We start from the raw sequence: 12,835 nt of genomic DNA on the forward strand, positions 1-12,835 counted from the left end.
TGTGTGTTCTGCGTAAATATGTGCAGAGATATATATGTGTTTGTGTGTGTGTTTTGCCTTGATGTGTGAAATAGGACACGACAAATCAAGGGGACCCTAAAAGGGCATCCAGTCCGCCCCCTTCTTCTGTCCCGGAGGAATAAATGTGAATATAAAGACGCGTGTGTGTTATCAGCTGTTGTGGATACTGTGAATATGCAGAGATATTTATTGGTATGTGTCTCTGGCATATATGTGTATATTTGTCTTGTCTGCCTGTATTTATAAAGATGGGTGTGTGTGAATATATATATATGGATGTGTGTGTTCTATATGTATATGTTTATGTATATGTATATGTATATGTATATGTGAGGGGAATGGGGTCTGTACCTATAGGTAAATCTAATCTAAACTATGCAAGGGACCCCAAGGGGTCATCCAGTCCAGCCCCTTCTTCTTCTCTGAAGTAATAAGTAGGACCCTAGAAATGGAAGGGACCCCAAAGGGCCATCCAGTCCAGCCCCTTCTAACCCTAACCCTTCCCCCCTCCTTTTTGTTAAAGAGCCAGGCACAAAATGCCCCAAAGCGTGCTCATTTTTGTCAAACACACTTCTTATGATCTGCCCTTGGCCCCATTTTCAACCCCAAAATGCAAGTTAATGCATCCTGTATCCCCCACTCCTTGCCACCCCAGAATGCCTCTTGCACATGTAATAACAATAACAATAATAATAATAAATCCATCACCTCGTAAATGCCAGAAAAGGATGCGATTGTCATGCATTCTTTTATGACTTTAAAAGCACTTCAGAGCTATCCCTGCATTCCTTGCAAAAGCATGTATCGTTTTGCCAATTGCCTAATTGACAACAGCTACAAAGGTAACATTCGCATGTTACATTCGCATTTTAGCATGGATTCTCCAAGGAAAAAGTGCCCTTTTATTGTTCCCTTTTCCTTTCATTAGCTGACTTCCAGCAAAGGGATACTGTTGCAAAGGGCAAATATATATTCCTCAGGAAAAACACAACAAAACATGTGCTCATTTTGCCAAAAATAGTTTATTTAAAAAGGGAGGAAAGTGCCTGATGGGAGCTCTGTTCATGCCCTGCCTTTGACCTGACCTGACTGCCCTCTTTCCTCCTGCTTACACTTTGCCATTGCCTTCCACTGAGGCTGAGAGAGAGTGACCTGTCAGTTCCAACTGACCCATGGAATCGGTTGGGAATAAAAGGGAAATGCAGCGCAGGCATTCTGACTGTAGCACCCGCATATAACACAAATAACAACAACAACAACAACAATAATGGTGCTTAAGTTCCAGGAGCAAGAAGAAAGCAAGCACCCCAAAAATCATGTGCATAAATTGTCAAAAGAGGCTGCTCCTGCTGCATCAATTTCCCCACATCCCCAGCTTCTCTCCACAGCCCTATTTCCCTGGGCAATCCTCCTCCTCCCTTCCGACCCTCACCTCCCTCTGAGCTGCCCTGGGTCCTTCATCCTCCTCCTGCTCCATTATAGGATGCCTTCCGTGGCTCCCTTCTTCCCATGGCTCCTTCCTCCTCCTCCTCCTCCTCCTCCTCCTCCTCCATCCACCAAAAGCCACCCTGATTTTCTCTTTTGCCTTCTGTCATCCTTTGCATCCAGGTTCCCCTTTTTCCTTCGGCTCTTTCCTTCTCCCCCTCCCCTCCGCTAAATAGGACCCTAAAGATGGGGGGGACCCCCTCACTCCCCCAGAAGCACAAAGGTCACAATGCCAACAAAGCCTCCAAAGGGCATGCACAAGGATTTTGATGAGAAATGCTCGACAGAAATGAAAGGCGCTGGTGTAGTGGACAGTTCCGCTATGCATGGTTTCGCATCAAGCAAATCGCAACTTTCGCGCAATTGTAATGCTAACATAACGTTACGGGGGAATGATGGAAAAGCAAGCAATGTGGTAAGACATGGCGCAAAACAGTCATTTCGCAACGTTCTTTACACTTCCTCAGCGCAATTGCAGGGTCCTAAACTTGAGTCTGATAAACTCCCTAGTGTGAACAGTGGTCTGACTCAGTATAAGGCAGCTGTTCTCTATGACCAATGTTTTTGGATGCTAAAAGTTTTCTTGAAATAGGATGGACAGCCGCCATGTCAAAACAGCTTCCCACAATGAACTGGTAATGAAGAAACTGGCAGAAGAAGAACTTAAATTTAACACATTGTTAGGTTGCACTGGAAGCCAGCTTTCCATCCTTTAAACCACAACTGCTTTGGCTCTATGATTTTTAATGGAGTTGTAAAAGGACTGCAATAATTTGTATTGTGGTGCTTCTTCCACTTATCTTCCCCAGAATATTTGTTTATGATCTGGGCAAGAATTCTGCATCCTTTTACTCCCAGGCTATATGGCAATTCTTTTCCATAATGCTGAAGGAACATTCCCCAAAATTTAATGTTATGCTTCAGGAGTGCAGCCAAGTTGGAAGAAACATCTCAGAGATAAAATGGCAGTTTTGTTAAAGGCTTTGTACCACTGGCTTCTGGTTTCATTTTTAATATTAAACAGACAGCATGCCTGTTTTATTTTTGGACACACGGGAAGCAACATCGGCAGTATAAAACTGCTGCCAGCAACTTATTTTTCTTTGTTCTGTTATAATCTTAGGGCCAATCTACATGTGCAGCAACAGAAATATGTGATTCTGTTTTTCCTGGACTTAAACCAAATTATTTTGCCCGTGGGGAAAAGGAGATTGCATGCTTGAATATTTTGCCATATTAGAACAACAACAACAATTCCCTAAACACAGAATATTAGCATATCAAGGAGATAGCTAACCTAATCTCTTTTTTAAAAAAACATGCCAGCTTTCTACATGCCATCAATTTATTTTCATGAAGAAATATTTAGAGCAGATCTTGGAAAACTACTTTTTTTGGACTATGATTTAAAAACAACCAGTTAGTACAGTCAATGACCATGCCAATTGGGGAATCTGGAGACTTATAGACCAAGAAGTAACATTTTCAAGCTCTAATTTAAATATGCAATTAACTCCAGTCTAAGGGAAATAGTAGAGAAAAATACACCATCTGATACGAACAAATGTGTAAACTGGCCATTAAAGTTTATCTAATGTGAAGTGGTACAGCTCTACCTAGGCCATACCACTTTATTCAAAAGTTAGGGGATCCCATTTCGTAATACTTCTGTTTTTCAGAAACTAAGAGCGGAAACAAACGGCCCTGAAGGGGCAGCTTGAAGCTGCCCCTTCCAAAGATGCAACCACACACTGCAGCTCCAATCCACCTTTAACCCGGCTGGAAAAGGAGCAGAAAAGATCCACTCCTCCTTCGGCTGGCAAAAAGGTGGCTTTTGCTGCCCTGCCACAGCCCCGTGGTGGCTTCAAGCTGTTCCAGCAGCATGTGGCATATAAACACCACACCACTGGAGAGCCTTGAAGCCGCCCATGTCTAGACAGGTGCCCAGAGCTTCAAGGTGTCATCGCAACATGCGGTGTCTAAATGCTGCATGCCGATGACACCTTGAAGCAGGCGTATCTGGGCTGTTACTTCCGGCCCTAACCTTGGGCAGCAAATTAGTGCCAGATGGATTCCATTCAATAGCAAGCTACCAATAACTTTTGCTAATAGGTGTGACCACTGCAGAATTGAATGGCACTGAAGGGGTGTCACATTTAGGATGGAACAAGCTTGTTTTCTGCTGCTCCAGACATTAGAACATGGAACAATGAATGCAAGCTACAGGAAAGAAGATTCCACCTTAACATTAGGAGGAACTTCCTGACAGTAAGAACTGTTCAACAGTTGAAGACACTCCCTGGGAAAGTGCTGGAGTCTCCTTCTTTGGAGGTCTTTAAGCAGAGTCTGGATGGCCATCTGTTGGGGATGCTTTGATTGTGAGTTCCTGCCTGGCAGGGGGTTAGACTGGATGGCCCTTGTGGTCTCTATGATTCTAACTCTATGATTCTATGACTTTGCTCACAACTATGTTCACATCTATTTCTTTCTAACAAAGCCTTCTGAAAGAACTCTGTGGACCTCTCAATTGATTCAGAATTATCAGCATGCAAAGCATGTTTACAAAGTAGATAGACCTCTAACCTGAGCAGCTTTCAGTTTTAAAATAGGTACATGCTATGTATCATATAAGTGCAGCTCAAGCAAGGGATGTGTAAAAGTCATGGTGATTTACAAGGGGAAGAGAACCAATATATATTTAACTCAGTGAAGTGAAGCACACCTTGAAAGAAATTAAGCCACTGTGTCAAATCTGTCCAACACTCTATACCCATTGCAATGAAATGACACTAAATAGAATGCATGCACTCTCCATCTTTTTATATATATGAAGGGATGCTGAGATGCAAGCACAAGGTTTCCCTGACACAATCCAAGCAGAATCTTAAAACTGTCATCATAAACACTACTAATCATGCACAGTTCCTCAGTCCTGTCTAATTGTGTAAAGGGAGAGGTTGCATTGCCAGGAGGCAAGAATAACTGCTACTGTATAGAAGACAGCTCCACGTTATTCCAGGATTTGAGCAAGGAAGTAAATATTCATCAGGTATGGACAATGTCATCCACTAAGCCAACTATAAACCAGGCCTGGAGAATGGGAGTAGGAGTAAGGAGTAAAGGAGTATGAGGTTTTTACAGGAATAGGAATAGGAATAAGGATTAACAAAATATAATCTAGCCAGTTTGTATTTTAAATTTTGTAAACTGCCTTGGGTCCCTTGGTGAGAGAAACACAAAGTATAAATTGAATAAAAAAAATAAAATAAACCTGTGAGACAGGCCATGCACAGAGTGACTAAGGCGGGTTACAAACCGCCAAAAAGTGGCGCTCTGCCGCCGCCGGTGCCGGTTGCTGCATCCGGGAACCGCAGGAGCCAAACTGAGTGGTTCCCAGATGCAGCAAAGAAGAAGCACCAAAATGGCGTTTCTTGCACCCCGGATGGGACGCCGCGAGGCGCTACTTGTGCACTCGCGGCATCACATCCGGGGCGTGACGTGCGGACGCTAAGCGTCCAGCACGTAAAGATGGCGGTGCCCATGTGTATAGGGTGCCGCCATCTTTACGCCCTTGTCACGTGCTAGGGGTGAGGCCGGTAAGGACGCTAGGTCCTCGGCCAACCCCTAGCACGTGACGGGGGCGCTGTAAAGGCCCGTTTGTAACGGTCCTAGGCCAGCAATAAAAATCTTGGTTCCACCAAATGTTTTGAACATTAACTCCCAGAAGTCTTAGGCAGAAGGATGGTGGAAGATATAGTCCAAAACTTCTGGAAGGTCACAAGTTATCAAGCCCTGAACTAGCTCAGTGACACCTGTGAGTTTCATGGATTGAAGCAATTCAAATCTGGGTTTCCCCAGCCCTAATCTAACATGCTCACGACTGCAATTAAATGCCTGGATTTATGGCTAGTTATCTGGCCTAATTACCCTAAAGGCACCAGATCCCCATCTGATCTTGGAAGCTAAGCAGAGTGAGACCTGCTTAGTACTTGGATGGGAAACAGTCAACAAATACCAGGTGCTATAGATATATTTCAGAGGAAGGCACTGTCACAATCACCTTGGAGTAATCCTTGCCTAAGAAAACTATGGCGTCACCACAGACCAACAGGTGAACTGAAGAAGGCACATACACCAGTCGTGGCTAATTATATTTTTGAGTGAAACATTCATTGCCTCCAAGTTTGGGTGAGAGAAAAAACCTCACTTGCCCCAGATACCAAATCTCTGGGGAAACAATATTTTAACTATTTGGCCTTGGTCCAGTTTAAATGGAGAAACCATGGTAGCAACCTTTAAAGCAGAAGAAAGCCCATCAGGAGGCGGGGGGGGGGGGAGCAGATGCTGTAAATTTGATGGGAAGATTAGCTTTGCCAGTTAAGTGAGCAGAAATATTGGTGTGTGTAAATCAAACATAAAAAGAGCAAGATTTTATTGATTCCAAAAGAAGTGAGGGAGCCATTGTACTGCCTTATGTTTGACTTGGAAGCCTGCCAACATTATATAAATAGACCTGCTGCTGGAAACCCCAGGGGGAGTGATAACACACCATCTTTGCTTGTCTTGAAGTAACACAGTGGAAGATCCAGAGCTTGGAAAAGCACCTTTTTTCCTAGTCTATACCATCCAGAATCTCCCAGTGGTTATGATGACTGAAGGAATTCTGAGAGTTATTGCCCAAAAGAGAAAATTGTCCAGTCTCTCAGGTCTTGGATCCAAAAGCAGAAACTCTGTGGTCACAAAAATAATAAAGTCATTTGAATTATAGACATATACATACACACAGGCTGAAATTCTGTTGGTTAATCCCAAATATAGTAGACCCATTGAATCAACTGTTCATTAGTGAGTCAACACAGATAATTCCCATGGAATGAATGGATCTAGAGCAGTGGTTCCCAACCTGTGGGTCGGGACCCCTTTGGGGGTCGAACAACCCTTTCATAGGGGTCGCCTAAGACCATTGGAAAACACATACAGTATTTGCATGTAGCAATGAAAATAATTGTATGGTTGGGGGTCACAAGATAAGGAACAGTATTAAAGGGTCACAGCATTAGGAAGGTTGAGAACCACTGATCTAGAGTATTCTTATTGAGACTAGCAGGAGAACCAAGACACTGTCAGTCAATATCATTTTACACCCATCCTTCTCAATAAAACCTAGTCAGTGAAGGGTCTGGAAACCATGCCCTGTAAGGAATGACTTAGGGAGCAGGGGATGTTTAGCCTGGAGAAGAGAAGGTTAAGAGGTGAATGATAGCCCTGTTTAAAATGGAGGCGCTTTTGTTTTAAACTGTCTTTTCCCCCAACACAGCTCCCACTGCAATAATGCCTTTCATACAGCACCTGCTTTGTATTTAATCTTTGCAATCAGTTAGGTTCTCATGCCATCCTGTCAGTGAAGCCATGGGGGACAGTGCAGGGGGGAGCGTGGGGAAGTTGCGATGAGGTGGGAGTGCAGAATGATGGGGAAGGTGGGAGCACACACGGGGGAGTGCGGGATGACACGGGGAGATGGAGCACACATGTAGATGGCACAAGGGGGAGTATGGAGGAGGGCCCGACTGGGTGTCACCCCCCCCCCTTCTGGGGTGTCACCTGGTGCAGGCCGCACCACCACACGCTCCCTTGTGACGCAACTGCTTGGAATCCAATTAGGTGAATATTAAGAAAGCCACAACTGGTCAGACTCAGGGTACACAGTACAGTCAACCCTTCTTATACAAGGATTTTATTATACACAGATTCAAGCATCCATGGTTTGAAAATGTTCCAAAAAAGTATAAATTTCAAATATCAACCTTGATTTTCCATTTTTCATAAGGGACACGAATTGCTCCTTCAGATCTCCACTCCCCACCCAAGAAGAAGGCTAGCTACCAAGTAAGGATGGAGGAAGAGGAGGAGGAGGAGGAGGAGGAGGAGGAGAGGTGTGGCAATTTAGAGCAATGTTAGCTTGGCAGGCTGACAAAGCAGGATAAACAAAGAAACCCAGTTTCTTTTAAACAAATGTGCCTGTTTGCCTTTTCATGAGGTAGACTTTATGCTTTGGGCTGACCATTCCCTAAGGAAATGGTTTTGCTTGCCAAAAACATAAGGAACGAAAGGGGGGGCGATGAAACTGGAGCATGTCCAAAGGCGGGCGACCTAAATGGTGAAGGGTCTGGAAACCATGTCCTATGAGGAACGACTTAGGGAGCTGAGGATGTTTAGCCTGGAGAAGAGAAGGTTAAGAGGTGATATGATAGCCCTGTTTAAATACTTGAAGGGATGTCATACTGAGAAGGGAACTAGTTTGTTTTCTGCTGCTCCAGAGGCTAGGACCCGGAGCAATGGATGCAAGCTCCAGGAAAAGAGATCCCACCTCAACATTAGGAGGAACTTCCAGACAAGTAAGGGCTATTCAACAGTGGAACAAACTCCCGCGAAGTGTAGTGGAGTCTCCTTCCTTAGAGATCTTTAAACAGAGGCTGGATGAACATCTGTCGGGAATGCTTTGATTGAGATTTCCTGCATGGCAGGGGGTTGGACTGGATGGCCCTTGCAGTCTCTTCCAACTCTATGATTCTATGACTCTCTGACTTCTAATGTTCTGTCTCTTCCCTCCCCACCACCATTTTTATTTGTCCCTTTCAAGGACCATGAGATGGGGAGGACCTAATGTGCTTAATAAAGATAATAAAAACATTTATGGGAAACGGTAGAATTGGAGTGCTACTTTTATTAAGGCAAGTCAAAGTGCTGCACGTATTTGAAAGGAAGAGCAGGCCAGGTAGTGGCTGACAAGTGATTTTGCAACCAAAATGGCAAATCTTTGAGAAGACGGCTTGGGCTGCATCTGCACTACAGAAACAATGCAGTTTGACACCACTTTAACTATCATGACTCAATGCTGTGGAACTCTGGGATTTCTTCTCTGTTGTGGAACCAGAGCTCTCTGATAAAGAAGGCTATATAGCTCACAAAACTAAAAATCCTAGAATTCAATATCATTGAGTCGTGTAAGTTAAAGTGGTGTCAAACTATCGTTCCAGTGCAGATGCAGCCTAGGGCTTGGAACACCAGCTATGAATGAACTAGCTAACTCTCTCATGTGTAAAGAGATTTCATTGAATATGAGTCTGCATCACTCATGCCATGGTACTTCTAATTTCTATGTATGTTTGAAAGCTGACAGTGAAGAAATCTGACAGGAAGAGAATCATCTCATTGGACTATGGTACTTGAGCGGGGAAAAGGTCCACAGATGCTATGGATCACCAAAAAGATAAATGAATGGATCTGAGAGGAAACTGAGCCTTAACTCTCTGTAGGATCACTTAAACTGAGGCTATTGCACTATGGACTATTATAAGATGACTCATTTCAATGGAAAATATAATAATGCCAGATAAAATTGAAGACAGTATGAAAAGAGGAAGTACAAAATACAGATGGATTGGCTAATAAAAGAAGCCACAGCCTTGAATTTGCAAGATCTCAGCAAGGTTCTTAATAACATGATGCCTCAGAGGTCTTTCATTACTAATGTCACCATAAAATGAAGCTTATGATGACCATATTGGTGACACAAATTACAATAGTACACCAATGATCAACTAGCAACAAGAATGGAAAAATATCCTGTTTCTCTTATAAGCTTTTTGAGTCTGAAGCAATTACAAATGTACCAATTTGGGTTCCCAACCTTCCCCATCTGCAATCTGGATATAAATGGAAATAGTATTTTCAAGTACCTGGCTACCCATTTTAACAACAAACTAGAAAAAGCTCTTTTAAACAAGCAGGAAAAGTTTATGGTGCCAAATTTCAGCAGCAAACCACAAAAAACCCTTAAAAGCCGGAAATGTTTGTTTTAAGGTTTCCTGATTTGAAGCCAATGTCAAGTGGGAAACCGCAAAAGCTCCTCTACTTTTCCTCCTTGTACAAAATTCAGCCATGGTAACAACTGAGGTGGCAGCCTGTGGAAGGTTCTGGACACAAATCAATCACCAAACTTGCCAATGCTGCTCACACTAAAAATCACAGAGATGGAAGATACCCCCAATTCCCCTGCCATGCAGGAATACACAATTCAAAGCACTCCAGACAGATGGCCATCCAGCCTCTGTTTAAAAACCTCCAAAGGAGGCAACTTCACTGCTCACATGCTTCATTATTGATACATGGTATAAATAATAAAACTACTATATATACTCATGTATAATTGCATACTCTAGTATTTTAGTCAAAAAATTGACCCAAGAAATCTCAGTTGACTTATCTACAGGTCAATGTAAGTACTGTACTTTAACTCATATATATATATATATATATATATATATATATATATATATATGAACCATCCCCTGGTGAAAGGGAAGAGTGTACTTTATCCTGGAAGCATTGACCCCCTTCTACTCTCTCATTCATTCATTATTTAGTATGAGTACAAATAGTTATTCCTGCTGGAATTTTGTAAGTCCTTTGGCATTGTTTTCTTTTGCTTAATAGATCCTTTGTTACATGTCCCTATATCTTACCCTCGATTTATCCATGGGTCATATCAAAATCCATCATTTTTGCCCCCAAACCTGCCGTCAACGTATACATGAGGTCGACTTATAATCAAGTATATACAGTATGCCATCCTATAAGGAGGCAAGAGTGGGAATATCAAGCAAGAGTCCTCCACATATTATTGGACTGCATCCCCCATGTAACCTAGCAAGCACAACTAGTGGTGAGGCATCACAGGAGTTGTAGCTCAAAAACAAGCAGAGTTTCAACTCAAGTTGTAAAGGCAACTGAGATAATATACATCAGCGATGTTCAAACTTTTTATCTCTATGGATACTTTCTATTTCATTGTACTGGAACACCAGAGAGCTCACCAGAAGATCATCATGTGCTTTAGAGAAGGAACGCACTGTAGGCAGTTCACAAGAGATGTCAACCAGGCCATCTCATTTGAGAACATTCTGTCTCCTGTTATCTGAAGGAGCAAAATGGGTCAGGAAGGGGAAATTTAACTGCTTTGCAAATTTAAGGATTTTGAAAAAAACTTTAGTACTATACACTGTTTAGCTATTTTGTTTTAGCTTATATTGTAAATCTACCATATATACTTGACTGTAAATTGATCTCTTGTATAAGTTGAGGGCAAGTTTTGGGGCCAAAGTTATGGATTTTGGTATGACCTGTGGGTAAGTCAAGGGTACAACTTTGAGGCTCCTAAGGTCCATTCCCAGGTAGGGAGGGAAAGTGGGGAGGAAGGGATATGTGTGTGTGTTTGTCACTGAATGAGCTGCCATCATCAACATTACCATATTAACCCATATATAAGTCGACCCAGGATTTTGGGGTCAATTTTTGGACATAAATTTCTCAACTTATAGCTGAGTATACACAGTATATTGTATAATATAATAAGTATATATTATATTTATATAATAAGGAACACAGTGGCTGAAGGGATGAGGTGGCATAGCGGTTAAGATGCTGACTCTGACTAATGCAAGATCGGCAGGCCGGCAGTTCAAGGCCCAAGCACGTGTGATGGAGTGAGCTCCCATCACTAGCCCCAGCTTCTGCCAAGCTAGCAGTTTGAAAGCATGTAAAAGTGCAGGTGGGAAGGCGACAGCATTCTGTGCAGCCATGCTGGCCACATGATCTTTGACAACGCTGGCTCTTTGGCTTAGTAATGGAAATGACTAACACCTCCTACAGTAAGACACAACTAAACCTTGTCAAAGGGGGATACCTTTACCTTTATATATTATATTATATTATATTATATTATATTATATTACATTATATTAGGATACATACTGGGGGAAAGGTGGGATATAAATCAAATACAGCTGGCCCTCTGTATCTACGGATTCTTTATCCATGGATTCAAGAATCCATGGCTTGAAAATATTTTTTAAATGTATAAATTCCAAAAAGCAAGGCTTGATTTTGCCATTTTATATAAGGGACACCATTTTACTACCCCACTGTATTCAATGGGACTTGAACATCCATAGATTTTGGTATCCATTGCAGGTCCTGGAACAAAACCACGGTGGATACCAAGGACCCATGATAAATGAAAAAATAAATTTGTTTCCTTTCTTTATTGCACATGTCAGCAAGAAAGTAGAAGACTATGCCTCAGTTGAGAGCAGAATCAAACTCTCCAGATTTAACAAAGATCCATCCTCTACCAAAATAGTGGATCACAGAACACCCCCCCCCCGCTAATACACTAGTCTCACCATAGAATCACACCTTGAAAATGCAAACCTTTCAGAATATAATATCCCATACCAAATGGGAGATGCTTCAAAAACCAAGCAAGCTACACCAAAGCATCAACTTCATCCTTGGGCCTTAAATTAAGAGTCCTATGCATAATACAAATATGGGTTTGTATGTGTGCCTTCAATTCACCTGTCAACTTATGGCAACCCCACAAATTTCACAGTGTTTCTTAGGCAACGACCACTCAGAGGTGGTTTTGGCAGTACCTTCTTCTAAAATATAGTTTACAGCACCAAAGTGGCACAGTCGTTTGAGTGTTGGACTACAGCTCTGGAGACAAGAGTTCGATTCCCATCTTGGCCATGAAACCCACTGGGTAGCCTTGGGCAAGTGGCATGGTCTCGGCCTCAAAGGAAGGCAATGGCAAACCTCCTCTGAACAAATCTTGCCAAGAAAACTCCTTCACCTTAAGTCAAAAACTGAGGGCACACAACACACACACCTGGTATTTACTGGTACTAACCAGGTCTCTGCTTATCTTCCAAGATTAGACAGGATCTGGTGACTTTTTAGGGCCTCTAGACAGACATATCACCCCTAAATGTCAGTTGTCTATTTGGCGTTAACAGAAGACAGTGATTGCAGCCAGAGGGGGTCAATATTGTCAGCTTGTAAATCAAAACCTTTCATGAGGTCTCATTCACACAGGGCTACTGTCTAGCGCATTTCAGCACATCCTTGTGTTCATTGAAAAGTAGACAGAATAAAAGCAAGATAAGGCAGCAGAGAAAAGGAGGGGAGGATGGTTAGGGAATGTGAAACATTTCACATAAAGCAAAGCGTACAGACTTTAAATAGGAGGAAGGGAGGTGGAGGGGAAAAATGAATGTGGCTACAACTTTAAGCCTACAGATTTTGTGATCCATAGCCAGAGAACTGAGTCACAGGAAGCTGTCAAATGAGCGCCTTGGAGACTGAGCCAGGAGTGTGGAAGAAATTGGAAAGTGTGGTTTTACTCAAAACCAAAATTGGAAGCTTTCAATCTCTCCAACATCACCACTACCACATGGAAAGAGGAAAACGGGAGAAAGAAAACATG

At 42.6% G+C, this 12,835-nt stretch overlaps 1 protein-coding gene across 7 annotated transcripts in view; it reads right to left on the reverse strand.

The window, feature by feature from the left end:
- The window catches only part of SYNE2 (spectrin repeat containing nuclear envelope protein 2), a 348,063-nt gene that overhangs the window by 315,447 nt on the left and 19,781 nt on the right, over window positions 1–12,835 (reverse strand). The gene's annotated exons all lie outside the window — the stretch shown is intronic.

This window comes from Sceloporus occidentalis, unplaced genomic scaffold (genome assembly GCF_023333645.1).
Source record: "Sceloporus occidentalis isolate IW3139 unplaced genomic scaffold, rSceOcc1.0.p SCAF_4, whole genome shotgun sequence".
Lineage (NCBI taxonomy): Eukaryota > Metazoa > Chordata > Lepidosauria > Squamata > Phrynosomatidae > Sceloporus > Sceloporus occidentalis.